Raw genomic sequence first — 17990 nt, forward strand, 5'->3', positions numbered from 1 at the left:
CCTAACATTATCTCTTTCATATCTCCTAATTATCTCTAAGTATGCATGTGGAATAGACGGAAGAATGGATGGCGTAATTTTTTTTTTTGAAAATTATTGAGCGCCATATCCTAGAGGGGCCCACCCCCCCTTATGTGTCATGATGTGAAGGAGAGAGGATGGGATCCATGCCCTATCTCTTATGGCTGGAGATCCCTTTATGGGGCGTCAAGAGTTGGCATCCCAACCATCTGACATGTATTCCATAGATGGCTATTGTACATGCTTAAAAGGGCTGATTAATTATCTTTTATATCTGATTTTATTTAGTATAATCATATTTAAAAGGTAGAGAATTCTTATGAGATAAGGATCTACCTTTTTAAGATGACAGGGTTCCTAATATGTGTCAGGGCTTATGTCTATTTAAAGGGAGGTCTCAAGGGTTTCTTAGAATTGATTTTTCATCAAGAAAATCTTTCTTCTCTCTATCTCCACACCTCTTCTCTCTCAAATTCTTCCTTTCCATACCCAAAGGTTGGGTATTCTCTCTTCCATATGCTTAAAAGAAGTTCTGGTGACTTAGAGATCAAAGATCGAGGAGAAGAAGAAGAAGGCTGCAGATCAAGGAGTTGATCTCTCAGTTAAGATTAAAAGAATTGATCAGAGTCCTCAAAGCCAAGGTTCTTCTAGAGAAGAAGAATCTTCTACAGAAAAAAAAATTCGAGATTGATCCTGGTGGATACCTGTAATGGCCGAACACGTGTACAGCTCCATCTTCTATGAATTCGAGATCATCTGAAGCGGTGAATTTTTATCCATGCAAAAGTAATAAGATATGATCTCATATTTTTTTTAAATTTTATATTAATTATATGTGCTTTCTTCTGAGCTTAGGTAGGTTTAGCTCTGGTATCTTGCATGTGGGGTTAAAGGGTTTAACTCGATTTATTTTTTGCTGCATATTTTCAAAATTTTAAAATCTACACATGCTGCCTACCATGTATTCTATCAGTGGTATCAGATTTTTTAAAAATATATATGATCTAATTTTTAGATTAAATCTAAAAGTTTTAATGATTTAAAATCAATTTTGCACTGATATAAGGTTGTCCTGATATAGGATTTACCCCCCATACTGCAAAGGTTGTCCTAGCATGAGATTGATTAATTTTGAAAATTATTTTTAAAATAATTAAATCAAATATTTTAGATCTAAAAATTAATATATATGATATATTTATTTTTAATTTAGATCTAAAATTAGAATGATTAAAAGTTCACATCAAACTGGCATAAGGTTGTCCTGATATAGGATTTACTCCCTATATTGTAAAGGTTGTCCTAGTTTGATGCAAATCAATTTTTGAAAAAGTACTTTCAAAATATTTTAATCATTATTTTAGATCTGATTTTATACATATTTGATATGTGTAAATTTAGTTTTAGATCTGAAATTAATGTATTTGCGATGCATATTTAATTTAGATCTGAAACTACATATATTCGATATATGAAACTAGGTTTAGATCTGAAATAGTTTCAAGATCATAAGCTATTAATAGCATACAATGAAATATAATCTAAAATCATTTTTAGATCTAAAATTAAGTTGTTACATGTGGGTATGGGTTGAACAAATTAGATCTAAGTGATCAAACTATAATTAGAGTCTAATTGATTAGATTAGGCTAAAACTTATTTTTTGATTTTGAGCAGTTGATTGAACCTAATCGATGGATAATTGAGATTAGATCAAAGGGGTTCAAAGTTGACTTTAGTTATAGTTGGTCGCATCGATTCACATTTGGATGTGAGTTGATTGACTCAAGACCAAAATTTGGCTCAGTGGCTCGGACTCGTTTCAATAGATTAATCTAATCAATTTTAATCGATCAATTTGGTGTCTAAAGCAAGTATTTAGATGGTGGTTATTTAATTGATTTCATTGTCTGACCTGATCAATTTTGATTGGTGTCTAAGGAAAGCAACGGGGGAACCCCCACGCATCTTAACTTGGCCATATTGGGAGATTTAGTTTCGTATTAGGTTGTTAACTCGAGTTCACCCATGCCAGCTAGGCTGGTTAGACATATTTTTGTGCTAATCTAATTTAATCAGTCGGATGTCAGATCTACTGATTTAGAAGAGATCTAAACCCAAATCTTCTCATTAAATATTAAGTCTAGAGGTCTTCCATCATTGTAGAGATGCGGGTATCTTCCTGATGTTGATCGTTCTCGGCTGGTTAGAGTGGTTCGGTTGATCGAAAAGGTATAACCACTCTATTGACATGTGATGTCTCGGGGTAGAGATGGGTTGGGCCCAATAACTGTTAGGTGAGGATCTCAATGATGGTTTTACACCCGTTAGTGAATGATGGATTTGACTTAATTAAGGAATGTGCCAATAAGTGTTAGGTGAGGCCATTGGACTTAGAGACCTAGCCCGCTACATCTTGCTTAGTGAAGCAATGGATAAAGTGTTGTCCACTCATCGATCTGTACTCACCAATAACTGTTAGGTGAGGTGTGTATAGATTAATGAGATTGCAGTACCTACTTGAAATCGATCGAGTATAGATTTTCATTTCTCCACCTGAAGAGTGTGGGAGATTCGAAGAAATAGTGAAAGTTTTTTATTTATTTTTAAAGTTTCTAAAATAAAGAATATTATAAGTATAAAATTTAATTAGAAACTATTCTCTCTACAGATAATCATGTCGAGTTCAAACCCTTTAGCCCAAATCCTCAATACAAATAGGTTGATCGACACCAATTACAAAGATTGGCTTCGAAATTTGAGAATCGTTCTCAATTTCGAAAAGCTCACCCATGCCCTCGATTAAGAAGTGCCTGAGTTATCTGCTCACCCATCCGCTAATCAATGAGCTACACTTGAGAAGTGGATGGACGAAGTAACAAAGCAAAGTGCTACATCTTAGCATCCATGTCCAATGATCTTCAGCAACAGCACGAAGACATGAGGATTGCCAAAGAAATACTAGTTCACCTATAAGAGTTGTATGGTGAACAGAGTTGCACAGCTCGTTTTGAAGTCTCTCGGAGACTTTTCAGAGCAAAGATACGTGATGGGCAGGCCATCAATGATCATTGTTTGACAATGATCAAAGATATAGAGTAGCTTCAGAAGCTCGGTATGAACATGGACAAGGAACTGTAGGTGGATCTGATCCTCCAGTCTCTACCTGACTCATATGGACAGTTTATTATGAACTACCATATGAATAAGATTGATGCTACTTTGCTAGAGTTATTGAATATGCTAGTGACTGCAGAGGACACCTTGAAAAGTTCAAGGGGTACAGTTCTGACTGTGGGACGGGCTTCCTCCAAAAGGAAGTTTTCTTTCAAGAAGAAAAAAAAGCCTACAAAGAAGCAAAAGAATGAAGCCAAGCCCAAGAAATAGGTTCTAAAGAAGGCCGACGATAAAAGAAAATATTTCTATTGCAATGTCGAAGGCCACTGGAGAAGAAACTATCCAGTCTACCTGGCAACTATCAAGAACAGAAAGAAGGATGGGCCTTCTGAAGCTACGTCTGAGTTGCTTGTTATAGAAACTAACCTAACAGTTTCCTCTTCTTCTAGTTGGATTCTTGATTCTGATTCAAGTGCTCATTTGTGCACTTCAATACAGGGTCTTGAAGATGTTAAGGGACTGAGGGAAGGCGAGATCACTCTCCGAGTCAGTAATGGAGCAAGAGTTGCTGCTATGGCCGTTGGAACCTACCCTCTGCGTCTACTGTTAGGATTTAGTTTATTTTTGAAAGACTATTACTTTGTACTTATAGCCAGTAGAAATTTGATTTCTATCTCTGTGCTGGTATAGGATAATTATAATTTCTATTTTAATAAAGATATGTATTTTATTTATTTTGAAAATAAATTTATGACACGTACTTTCTTGATTGACGGTCTTTACCATTTGCATACCGATGCAAGTGTAAACATTAATGAGCAAATTGTGAATGTCATAGAGTCTAAGAGATCTAGAGATAGGATCAGTCAAAAGTATCTGTGGCACCTTAGGCTAGGCCATATTAGAGAGGACAGACTCAACAAACTGAAGAAAAATATTCTTCTTGGACTATTGACTTTCGAGTCTTATCCAGTCAGTGAATCATGTTTTCAAGAAAAAATGGCCAAGCTACCTTTTATGGGATAAGGAGAAAGGGCCACTGAGATATTAGTCCTAGTACACACTGACATATGTGGTCCATTTGATGTAGAAGTCAGGGGTGGCTATATCTACTTCATAACCTTTACCAATGATTATTCATGATATGATTTTGCATATCTAATACACCGAAAGTCTGAAGCCTTTGAAAAGTTCATAGTATTCAGACATGAAGCAAAAAAATATATCGAAAAAATCATAAAGGTTCTTCGATCAGATCGAAGAGGAGAATATCTTAGTGGAAAATTTCGGGCCTATCTCAAGAAAAATGGTATAGTCTCATAATGGACACCTTTAGGGATACCTCAACTCAATGGGGTATCCGAGAGGAGAAATCGAACCCTATTGGATATGGTTCGGTCCATGATGAGCTTCACAGATCTTTCTGACTTTCTTTGGAGACATGCTTTGCTGTCTACGATTCATCTCTTGAATTGGGTTCTCTCTAAATTTGTTCCTACCACACCATATGAGTTATGGTATGGTAAAAAACTAACTCTTGGGTACCTCAAGATTTGGGGATGTCCGACCTATGTCAAGAGACAGCAGGCAGACAAGTTACAGACTAGATCCTTTAGGGCTCATTTTATAGGGTATTCTAAGGAAACCATGGGATACTACTTCTATATTCCTGAGGATCACAATGTGATTGTGAGTCATCATGCCGTATTTTCGAAAAAAGAGTTTATCCAAGATGGAGGTAGTGGGAGGAAGATTGAGCTCGAAGAGAAAGTCTCTGAAGAGCATCAAGTTCGAGAACTTGAACCCAATAACGAGCCAGTAAATGTGATACCTCCTCCACCTCGTAGATCAAGTAGGGTCTTCCATCCTACTGAAAGATACTTAGGTATTCTTACATAGAATTTAGAGGAATCATTCATTGTGGGAGATAGAAACATTAGAAATGATCCCAAAACCTACGATGAGGTAATATTAGATGTAGACTCTAAGAAATGGATGGAAGCAATGAAGTTAGAAATTGACTCCATGCATTCCAATCAGGTTTGGTCTTTAGTAGATCTATCTGAAGGTATTGTACCTATTAGGTGTAAATAGATTTACAAAAGAAAGATTGGGTTGAATGGTAAGGTAGAGACCTATAAGGCAAGGCTAGTTGTGAAAGGTTATAGTTAACGCGAAGGCACTGACTATCATGAAATCTTTTCTCCCGTAGCTATGCTGAAATCCATCCGTACTCTACTTGCTATAGCAGCATTTCATGATTATGAAATTTGATAGATGGATGTGAAAACTGCTTTCCTAAATGGATATCTTGAAGAAGATATCTATATGGAGCAATCTCTGGATTTTATGTCCAGTGATAGTGATCACAAGGTCTGTAAGCTGTAAAGGTCCATATATGGACTCAAGCAAGCATCTCAGAGTTGGAACACTCGCTTCAATGATGTGATCAAAATATTTGATTTCATAAAAAATGAAGAGGAGCCATGTGTATATAAAAAGATCAATGGAAGCGCTGTCACATTCCTCGTATTGTACATGGATAACATCCTCCTAATTAAGAATGATATTCTCATGCTGACATCGGTCAAAATATGATTGTCGAAAGAGTTCGCCATAAAAGATCTAGGAGAAGCTTCCTACATTCTTGGTATAAAAGTCTATAGAGATAGATCTAAGAGAATGATAGGACTTTCACAGCATATGTACATAGAGGAGGTGCTGAAGAGATTTAGTATGAAAAACTCCAAGAGGGATCTTTTGTCCCTTAGATTTGGCATTCATCTCTCCAAGAAGATGTGTCCAGATACACCTGAGGAGATCCAGTGCATGAGCAAGATCCCTTATGCTTCGACAATAAGGAGCCTTATGTATGCTATGTTATATACACGTCCTGATATAGCACTTGCCATAAGTGTCACGAGCAGATATCAGGCAAATCCAGATGAAGAACACTAGATTGTTGTTAAAAACATCTTTAAGTACTTGAGAAGGGCTAAGGTTTAATGTTGGTCTTTGATGGAGGATCGAAGCTGAAAGTTGAGGGATACATCGATTCAGACTTTATGGCTGATGTCGATAATAGAAAGTCTACATCGGGGTGTATCTTCTTGTGTAATGATGGTACGATCAGCTGGAAGAGTTTCAAGCAGTCAATCATTGCATATTCGACCATGAAAGCCAAGTACATCACCACCTCTGAAGCTGCTAAGGAAGTCTTTTGGTTCAAAAAGTTTATTACAAAGCTGGGTGTGGTGCCATTAGATGCCATTGCACTGCACTGTGACAACAACGACGCCATAGCCCTTTCTAAGGAGTCCAGATCTCATCAGAAGTCCAAACACATAGAGCGACGATTTCACATCATACGCGAATACCTCGAGAAGAAGTTCGTCGAGATGCAGAGAGTTGACTCCGCGCTAAATGTAGCGGACCTGCTAATCAAGCCTCTCAGTCAATAAAAGATCGAAGCTCACCTTGAGAAGATGGGTCTAAGGTATATGGCCAATTGACTTTAGGTCAAGTGGGAGTTTGTTGGATTTGTGCCGTAGAAATCAATTGTTGGCTGACACATTATATATTTTTAGGACCTAAATTTGTACTTGTAATACTTTCATTATAAATAGAGGGCTTTTTCTTTTCAATCATGCTTATATGTCCATGATTTGTCCTAAAAATTAACAAAGATGATTTTTGTATATTCTTAAAGAGTTAAGAATTTGAGACATACATTAATTAGTGATTAATTTCTAAATGCTCTCAATCAAGGGATCATCATGGAGGACAGTGATCAATCCATTTGAGATCGGTGTACGGTTCACCTCCCTTGTGGGCAGATGAGTCTTGGATCTGCAGTGTAGAGACACTGGGGTGAAGGTGCAGGTAGTTGTTAGAGAATAACTTGCACTGCATGACCAACACGAGAACCACATGAATGTCTACTCACTTGTCAGTGATCTTCTCAATGCTGCAGTGGTATGAGTGGTACTTTGACCTATGATGATATTGACTATTTGCAGTGAGGCTCCTGAGTTTGACTGCACGTTCTCTTGATCCCTAACCATTCAGATCCTTGCTGTGTATGTTGGCTTCAGTAGATTCAGGTTCACTGTTTGGAGTAGGATGCACTTAGATGAGATTTATCGATCTTGGTAGAAAAGGAGATGTTCTATGTGATTTGCGAGATTGAGTTTAGAAAGTTTTTGGTCAAAGCAAGTATGAATACTAAAAAAGAGTTTTCATGGAATTCACAAATGAACTCGAGTCGAGCCAATCTTACATAAAACTGACGATGGGGTTTGACGAGTTCTCCTTAACCTCCGTCAAATCAGAACTCATGATAGAAGGACTAAATCATACGATAACTGCACCTAGGGGTTTATATTTTCATTCTACTGGATCGTCACTACATACTGCTAGGTGTCACTGATGGATTGTGAGACTCATCGGGTATCATCTTGATGATCGATGGCCCTCGAAGGGTAGAATTGAAAATATTTCAATCCATCGAAAAATATTTCGATGATATTATGATAGAGATCATAATATATCTCACTACCAGATAGAATAGAACCTATGGGGTCACACAATAAGGAATTTAATCTCGAATTTTGCCAATTGGACTTATGAAGTTCCAATTGGATTAAGGTTTATTTGAAACTCTATTAGGTTTATGAGAATCATGCTAGCATATGGTTAAACCTAATTCTTCTCGAAACTTTGATTTGATCAAGTCCATAGCCTTGAATCTAATCTAAATTTATTTGAGTTTAATTAGGCTCTTAATTACAAGTCCAAGAGGATTTAATTAAGTCAATTAGTTAGCATAATTATCCTAACATTATCTCTTCCATAGCTTCTAATTATCTCTAAGTATGCATGTGGAATAGATGAAAGAATGGGTGGCATAATTTTTTTTTTAAAAATTATTGAGCGCCATATCCTAGAGGGGCCCACCCCCTCTTATGTGTCATGGTGTGAAGGAGAGAGGGTGGTATCCATGCCCCATCTCTTATGGCTGGAGATCCCTTTGTGGGGTGCCAAGAGTTGGCGTCCCAACCACCTGACATATATTCTATGGATGGCTATTGTACATGCTTAAAAGGATTGATTAATTACTTTTTATATCTGATTTTATTTAGCATAAATCATATTTAAAAGGTAGAGGATTCTTATGAGATAAGGATCTACCTTTTTAAGATGACAGGGTTCTTAATATGTATCGGGCTTATGTCTATTTAAAGGGAGGTCTCTAAGATTTCTTAGTATTGATTTTTCATCAAAAAAATCTTTCCTCTCTCCATCTCTATGCCTCCTCTCTCTCATATTCTTCTTTTTCAAGCCCAAGGTTAGGTATTCTCTCTTCCACATGCCTAGAATGAGTTCTGGTGACTTAGAGATCAAGGATCGAGGAGAAGAAGAAGGCTGCTGATCAAGGCATTGATCTCTCAGTTAAGATCAAAAGAGTTGATCAGAGTTCTCAAGGTTAAGATTCTTCTTGAGAAGAAGAATCTTCTACGAGAAGAAAAGTTCGAGATTGATCTCGGTGGATACTCGTAGAGGTCGGACACGTGTGCGGCTCCATCTTCTATGAATCCGAGATCATCTGAAGTGATGAATTTCTACCCGCACAAAAGTAATGAGATATGATCTCATATTTTTTTTAAATTTTAGATTAATTATATATATTTTTTTCTAAGCTTGGGTAGGTTTAGATCTGGTATCTTGCATATGGGGTTAAAGGGTTTAATCTGATTTATTTTTTACTATATGTTTTCAAAATTTTAAAATCTACACATGCTGCCTACCCTGTTTCTATCACGATCCCGGAGATAAACAGTTTCTGATCCATAATCCATGGAGCATATGAAAGATTGGATTTAAGTACTGATTAATTTTAGATTTGATCTGAATTAATTAGTCTTAATTGGATCTAAAATCCAAGTTAGATTTGATACAAAAGTCCTAAAGAGTTTGGGATTGACAGCCTTTCGAAATTGTTTCAAACCGCTTCGATTTGGATTCGAATCGGATCTATTTTTTATGAGGTATGCGTATTCCCACTTGCACTGAGATTCTCCTCTATTATAGGCCAACCAACACCTAGATCTTTATTCATTTGGGGTGTCCCATGTAGGTGAGGGAATGGGTGCAAATTGGTTGTCATATGTGATGGCAATTCTATCTCATGTAGGAATCTTTCTTTCATGAGTATTAGATTGATTCAAATCAAATTTGAGTTAGAACTCCTATACTTATTAGGTCATGATAATCATCTATAAATAAAGAGGATCTCTATCTATGGATGCATAGCAAACAAATCAGATCAAGAGAAGAGGGAAAGAAAGAGAGAGGCGTGAGAAGAGAGAGAGGTCCCTTCTTCCCCCTTGCCCTCTCCTCTTATTGCTGCCCCTCTTTCCTTGGGCATGGATCCTTCTTGGGCATCTCACCTACTGGTGTAAGGTGTCACACCAGCATATCTTCTTTCTTGTTTGATTGGATTGCGAAGGTAATTAGATTGGAGTTCATCCTGCTTTTCTGCGACGTCTGACGTGCATATGAAGTAGAGGATCTGCACATCCAGGCCTCCATGAAGATTTATATCAGATAATTTAAGATTTGATCTTTGATTTTACTACTAATCATGTAAGAATTTGATCCTTAATTATGTAGATGAATAAAAAAAATTTTAGATGCAACCTGAGCCTTCCGAGGAGAAACAGTTTCTTTCTCTTTAATTGGTATCAGAGCATGCCTGAAATATATACATACATAATAAAATTTTTTGAGATTAATTATATAAGATATAATTGAAATTTTTTGTGAGATATTAAATCTAATTTAAATCTATTTATATAAAATTTTTGATTAGATTAGAGGTACCTAATCAATGGTTGATTGAGGTTGTTATAAGTCTGTTATAACAGAATTCTACTGTTGCTAAATTTCTAATAGAATAACAACATAAATTAAAATTTATTTTAAATTTATTTTAATATAATTTTAATGTCATTATTTTTTTTATAAAGTAAAGTTTATTTTAGATCTGAATTAGATCTATTTTGATGGATATTTAAATCTAAATCCTATCAGAATTCAACACTGCACGAAAATAAATTTTATCAGAAATTTATTCTTTATGCATTCATATTTGCATCTAATTATTTTTTTATATGATATCAAATCTAAAATTAATATTTTATAATCAGTATAAGATGTATTTTAGATTGGATATGATGTATATGATATATTAAATCTAATTAGATTAGATAAAGAATATAATCGATAAGATCAAGGATATATTCATGACATAAAATAGTTTTGTCAATAATTGCATGTTGATGTAATTATATATGAAATTAGATTTCAAATCTTAATAATGTAGTACTCGAATTGATGAGATCATCAGACCATCTGATCATAGGAGATTGAAGAGATTAATCTTTCTTTTATTTATTCGATGGATTCTCTTATGACGTGTAGGGGTGTCATTGTGATCCGATTTTATGCAAAAAAAAGTGAACAGATTTTTATATATTATTTTGATCATAAATATATTTAGATTAGATCTAAAATGATTTATAATTTATTATAATAAGATAAAATTCAGATATAAAATTATTTTAAATCTGAATTGCATGTTACATATGATGTAATCAGTATTGATCTAAAGATTGTCATGATATATGAGATGTATGTATGAAGTTTAGATCATATCTATGTATGTTTAATTGTTAAATATATTATAAAAATTTATTTTCATATATTAAAATATATAGTATGCTTCACTTGAAATTCTTATAGAATAGTTCTATAGACTGAAACACACATTTCATACACTTAATTATGAATTTAGTTTTTGAATGATCTAGATTTAAAAATTAAAGATCATTAAGATACCACATAAAATGATGGGCAAAGAGTTAGTATGAATCATGTTCTTCTAATGGGTTAGATCTAGGGTTAGAAATACATATGGACCATGTAGAGAAATTAATTAAATCTATTCAAGTATTGAATTAGATTAGGTCAGTATTTCTCTAAATCAATCTTAATAGTTATAGTTTGATCAAGTCCATGTGTTTGACCCTGATAAATAGACCATAATCATGCTCCATGGTTGAACTCGAATCTTCTGGTGAATCAAATCGAAACTAATTAACCAGTTGGTGTCTAAGATAATTTTGGTAGATTCGATCAACTGATTTTTAATTGGAAACTATTCACCTAGATGCGTCTACTATGAATTAAGGGCATATCCCTCCCACTGATCTCACTTATCTAGCCAACATATTAGATTATGTTTTAATTAGGTCACTAGTCGATTCGTACTGACCCATAACATTAAGGTGAATCAATGTGACTGATTTAGGTATCTTTAGACCAGCTTATGTCTAATCCTTTACATGACTTGGTGAAGTCAGTGTGAGGATTTGCAGCTTGCAGGTCAACTTCTTCTCTTATTCTCAGATCAATAAAATCAAAATTTCTAAATTATTAGGTCTATAAAGTGATAAAGTTATGAGATAATTTGATCATTGCCTCCTATTAAGGTGCGTGATAATGAGTCCAATTTTTAAATAGGCATTGGAGACGCCATATGCCTGGTGTCTATTACATATTGAAATTATCATTTATCATATAACCATCATGATGTACCTTTAGATCAATGCTCAGATTGGTCGAGCCACACTCAGACCTGGATATTTATTTGTTAGATGCACTTGGTGTGTCATGTTAATGGTTGGACCTAATCGGAATTTTCAGTGGAGGTGTCACATGCCAGCTGAAGGGAAGCCTAAGGCAAAACTTATTGCTAGAAGTTGTTTGAAGAAATAATTGGTTATGAACCTACCCATGGATGCACTAGGATTGGTCGAGCCACACTCAGGCCCAAATGCAATTCGTGTGGATTCTAGTATCCGCTAAGAAATTAGTGTAATTCATCGAGTTAAAGGTAGAGGCTAGCAATTCATAAAAATAGTGGGAGGACCTTTAAACTAAAGTTCATATCTTCAGGATCAAAAATAATTCATATACTAATAGACTAATATTTTTTTTTTTTGTCATGGTTAACACACTATCTCTCCGTATGCTGTTGGACAGTGACAAGCTCACTGGATCCAACTTCGATAGCTGGTATCAAAAGTTGAAGATCATCTTGGAGCATGAGAGAATTTTGTACGTTCTTACGAATCAGGCACATAAAGAATCTACAGCCAATGCTCCTCGTACCGCGGGAGATACTTACATAAAGTGGCTCAATGATCGCATGACTGTGCGTTGCATGATGAGGGCAGCCATGAACGACAAACTTAGTCGTAAGTTTGAGAATGCACAGTCAGAGAAGATCATTCAAATGTTGAATGAGTCCTTCGGCACCCTTGAGGATGCGGAGAGACACAAAATCTCCTATGCAGTGTTCAATATCTGTATGCAAAAAGGAGCTTCAGTCACCGATCATGTATTGTACATGATTGAGCAGATTGAACATCTTAGCAAACTTGACTTTTCATTGCATGAATAGTTAGGTAAGAATGCTATCCTCAATTCACTACCGAAATTCTATATATCCTTTCTCAGTCATTATAGAATAACAAAAACTATGATAAACTATTATAGTTTGCTAAGATTACTGCAGACTTTTAAGAAGGATCATCAGCTCCAGAAGAAGCCAGTAAATTTAGTGGGAAGTTCATCTGCAGGCATCGATCCTCTAAGAGAGAAAAGAAGAAAAAAGTGTAGAAATCTCGTGCCACCGATCTTAAGCAGAGCAAACCTTCAAAAGTTACAAAGAGCCAGGCAGAGTACTTCTTCTACAAGAAGCTAGATCATTGGAAAAGAAATTATCCTTCTTACATAGCCACCCTTGATCCAAACAGACCTAAAAATAAGAGAAAGAAGTAAATGGTTTCTTCACAAGGTACTTATATGATAACAACTTATAATTTTTCTATTTGTGATACTACTACCTAGATATTGGATACCAAAAGTTTTATTAATATATGCAATTCGTTACAGGGACTGCAGGTAAGTAGAAAGTTTTGAGAGGACGAGTGATTTCTTAACGTTGGAGATAGAAGTCTTGTTCCAGTTCTGGCCTTGAAAACTTTGCAGCTTGTCTTCGAGTTCAGTAGTGTCATGTTAAATGATTATCATTATTGTTCCTCTTTTTTGATGAATGTCATCTCTGTAGGCTTTTTGGCCAAACTTGATTATAAATTTATAATAAAAGATGATTTTTGTGATATCATTATGAATGATACTATAATTATACATGGATAATTAAAATATGATATATACATAATATCACGACTTGTTAGTGTAATGTACACACCCAGTAAACGTCCTAAATTAGATAATGTCAGTGAATCCTATCTTTGGCATTGTAGGCTTGGTCATGTGAATAAGAATAGGATTGACAGATTGATCAAGGAATATGTCCTTGAGATAGATGATTGCGAATCATTGCTTATCTATGAGTCTTGTCTACTTGGTAAGCTGACTAAGTCACCTTTTAAAGAAAAAGATGAAAGAGCCAGCGATGTCCTAGATCTAATACATACTGATGTATGCGGGCTTATGAACATAAGTGCCAGAAGAGGATACTACTACTTCATTACGTTTACAGATGACCTATCGAGGTATGGCTATGTCTTTCTTATGAAGTATAAGTCAGAATCATTTGAAATATTCAAACGATTTCATACTGAAGTAGAAAAATAAATTGGGAAGAGTATTAAGATCCTTCAATCAGATCGAGGAGGTGAATACCTCACCAGTGAGTTTCTAACATATCTGAAAGAGAATGGCATTCTCTCATGGTGGACTCCTCCTGGAATACCACAACGTGACAGGGTGTCGGAGAGAAGAAATCGAATCTTGTTAGACATGGTTAGATCCATGATGGGCTTTGTGAGTCTGCCAATCTTCTTTTGGAGACATGTCCTAGAAACTGCCTGCTACATTCTGAATAAGGTGTCCAGCAAGTCTGTCGATAAAACTCCATATGAGATATAGACTAGACATAAGCTGGTGCTCTCACATCTTAGGGTCTAGAGGTGTCCAGCTTATGTCAAGTATTTAAAGATAGATAAGCTTGGACCGAAGTCCGATAGATGTTTGTTCGTAGGATACCCAAAAAAAATTAAAGGTACTACTTCTACCTCGCTGCAGAATAAAAAATGTTTGTCAATAGTCGAATAGTCTTTTTGAAAAAAGAGTTCTTTGGTGAAGGAGCTAATGCCTGTAAAATTAAACTTGATGAAGTTCATAAGGTGGAAGGATCGACACACACAGAATTGAATTTGATTGGTGAATCAAATCTGGAGTTAGTAGAGATGCCATTAAAAAAATCCGATAGAGTACCGCATCAGCCGAACAGATACTATGATTTTCTGATCCGAGATGATGATTTCATCGAACTTGATAAGAATGATGAGGATCCAATCACCTATATGGAGGCCATGCAAAGATCTGACTCCCAAAAATAGCTTGAGGCCATGAAATCCGAGATGGAGTCCATGAAAATCCGATGGTGCATGGACACTAGTTGATCTGTGTGAAGGGATAAAATTCATAGGGTGTAAATAAATTTTCAAAAAAAAAAGAGGAGCGGACGGAAAAGTAGAGATCTATAAAGCCCATCTAGTTATCAATAGTTACCATCAGTATTATGGTATTGACTATGATAAGATGTTCTCTCCTGTGGCAATGCTCAAGTCCATTCGGATTATGCTTGCTATCACTGCATACCTAGACTATGAGATCTGGCAGATGGATGTCAAAATCGCTTTCTTTAATGGAGAGCTAGAAGAAGAGGTGTATATGATACAATCTGAAGGGTTCACATCTATAGATGAGTCGAAAGTGTGCAAACTGAAAAGATCTATTTATAGACTTAAGCAGACATCTAGGAGTTGGAACATGCATTTTGATAAGATGATCAAAACGTATGACTTCATTAGGAACGGAGAAGAGTCTTGCATCTACAAGTAGGCTTCCAATTGTATAGTCATCTTCCTTGTGCTGTATGTGGATGATATACTATTACTCAGAAATGACATCCCAATTTTATAGAATGTGAAGCTGTGATTATCATCACAGTTCACCTTGAAGGACTTGGGAGAAGCATTCTATATCCTTAAGATGAAAATTTATAGGAATAGATCTAGAAGGTTGTTTGGATTGTCCCAAACCACGTACATCGATACCTTGTTGAAGCGGTTCAACATGGATAATTTCAAAAAAGACTATTTTTCGATAAGCCATGGAATTACTCTTTCCAAGAAAGATTGTCCGACAACTCTTAAGGAGAGAGAGCGCATGAGTAGAATACCATATGCTTCGGTAGTGGGATTTATCATGTACGCTATGACATGTACGAGATTGGATGTGGCCTATTCATCAGGGATAGTGAGTAGGTACCAGTCTGATCTGGATGAAAAGTATTAGAAGATTACGAAAGTAATTCTTAAGTATTTGAGAAATACTAAAGACTAATGACTTATCTATGGAGATACTGATCTGAAACTTATGGGATATACTGATTTTAATTTTCAGTCAGATTGTGATGATAGTAGAAGCATGTTGGGCTACGTATTTACTCTAAATAGAGGAGTTATTTGCTGAAAGAGTTCTAAGCAACATACTGTGGTCGATTCTGTATGCGAAGTAAAATATAATGCTGTATCAGATGCTGCAACATGTTCTGCGCCACTATCACCTGATGTGAGAGATCGTGAACTATGGTGATGTCGAACTTCAAAAGATCAATGAAAAGGAGAACCTAGCCGACCCCTTCACTAAAGCTCTCAGGATCAAAGAGTTCAATGATTTCAAATGAAAGATGGGTATAAGATATTATCCCGATTAGCTTTAGTCCAAGTGATAGTTGTTGAAAATTATATCCTAAAATTAATCATGTGATGATTGAGTTCACCCTTGTATATGAATTATTGATTATTGAATAAAAATTATTCTGATATTTTTCATCACAAAGTTACATCTTTCTTGAACTCTTGTACTGTGATGAAGTCTTTAGAACTATGCTAGTATGCAATAAAGAGAGAATTTATTGTATAGTTCTTAAACATGTTCGTGATCAAATGATACATCATTATACGATGATGATATTTACCAAGCGGAGGTCGTTGTGTGTCATATGGATTGGTTATCCTCTTAACCAAGGAGTGTGGTGACACTTATATGGCATACAGGTGAGATATAGGGGTATATCATTATTGAACAAGTGACTCACCTGCTGAGTGTTCTGCTATCAAGAGCTACTCATGAAACACATGGGTATAAATATCCTTCAGACATTAGTCACCATAGTGACTTGCAAGTAACTCACTATGTTTTGGTATCGGACATCTAGATTTCTAATGTAGTGACAGAAGATTATTGGGTACAGTCAAATACTTGTGAAGTCTGTATATGGATCAAGATGGGATTGACCCCTCCAGATTATTGGAGATGATGTATCACTGTATTTTAATTGAGCAAAGCCTTGATCAGGGTAATCCATAAGATGGATTTGAAAGGTTGAAATATAATACGGATGAAGCAATCTTGGTTGACAGTTAACCTGAGACCATCCTAGAGCATTCAGGGTCAAAAGGATGAATTATGCAGTAACTATGTGTATGGATTCTAAAATTTTTTTTTGTGATAATTTGATCTATCTAGCCATCAAAAATCATTGCTAGATGGTATCTCGATTAGTGCAGAAATTAGTTTCTGTGCTACCGGTTTAGTATTTGAACTTATGGAGTCACACATACAAGTCAAACAAAGTTAGAAGAAATTAACCTACTCATGATCTAGCTTCATCGCAAACCCTAGAAGGGATGCTTAGCTAGACATGATCTAAATCTACTTGCAAAATTTAAATGCAGAAAAATAAACTACCCTAATTTCATAAATTAAACTAAAATTAATTTGGTTACTTTTCTTTAGATTTAGGACTCCTTAGGATCTTCTCTTTAGAACTTTTTCTCTTTTCTTTCTTTTCCTTATACATAAAAATTTTATAAAAAAAAAAAAAATTGTATAAACATCGAGAACCGTACACCTCGTGTGTGGAGAAGAGTGTCGGGTCGTCTAGTTAGAATTGAGTCAATTCCTGTTGTTCCAATGGCTGAACCAATCCAACCCATGACCCTTAAGGATTTGTGTTATCCAGTTGGCTCCATCCAACCATCTTGTATCAGGTTGCCACAACCCACAGCTAACAATTTTGAAATCAAACCTCAAATCATAAATATGCTTCCAAAATTCACAGGATTAGAAGATGCTTATATATTTATTAGAGAATTTGAGGAGGTATGTGCAACCATAAAACTGCAATTAACAGAGGATGAGGTCAAACTTAGATTAATCAACTTTGCCCTTAAGGACAATGCTAAGAAGTGGCTTTATAGTCTGCCAAACTATTCTGTCACTACTTGGGAGGGCTTTGTGAGAATATTTTTAAAAAAGTATTTTTCCCATCATAAAACAGCTAGGATTAGGAATGAAATAAATCAATTTTACCAACTAGCTGGTGAATCATTTTGGAAGTACTTTGATCGTTTCAAGAATCTTTTGACCCAATGCCCACACCATGGAATAGAAACTTGGAGACTATGCCAGATCATTTATGAGGGGTTAGATTCAAACTCAAGAACCATGCTAGAGTCCATGTGCCAAGGCCAATTTATGGACAAAGAAACTACTGAAGCTTGGCAATTCTTAGAAGACCTAGCCGAGAAAAATTTACAGTGGGAAACAACTAGGGAACCTGATAAAGCTACACCTTCAAGAGGAGGAATGCATCAAATTCAACCAACCCTAGCATCAGAGGCCAAGAT

The 17990-nt window shown here is 35.6% G+C and overlaps 1 non-coding gene across 1 annotated transcript; it reads right to left on the reverse strand.

Annotated features, from left to right (window-relative positions):
* Positions 1 to 17643: 17643 nt before the first annotated feature.
* On the reverse strand, positions 17644 to 17750 carry LOC140852273 (small nucleolar RNA R71). The gene has a single exon (XR_012135175.1). It is a non-coding gene; the product is annotated as a small nucleolar RNA R71 (small nucleolar RNA).
* Between the last annotated feature and the right edge of the window lie 240 nt (positions 17751 to 17990).

This window comes from Elaeis guineensis, chromosome 10, assembly GCF_000442705.2.
Source record: "Elaeis guineensis isolate ETL-2024a chromosome 10, EG11, whole genome shotgun sequence".
Classification (NCBI taxonomy): domain Eukaryota; kingdom Viridiplantae; phylum Streptophyta; class Magnoliopsida; order Arecales; family Arecaceae; genus Elaeis; species Elaeis guineensis.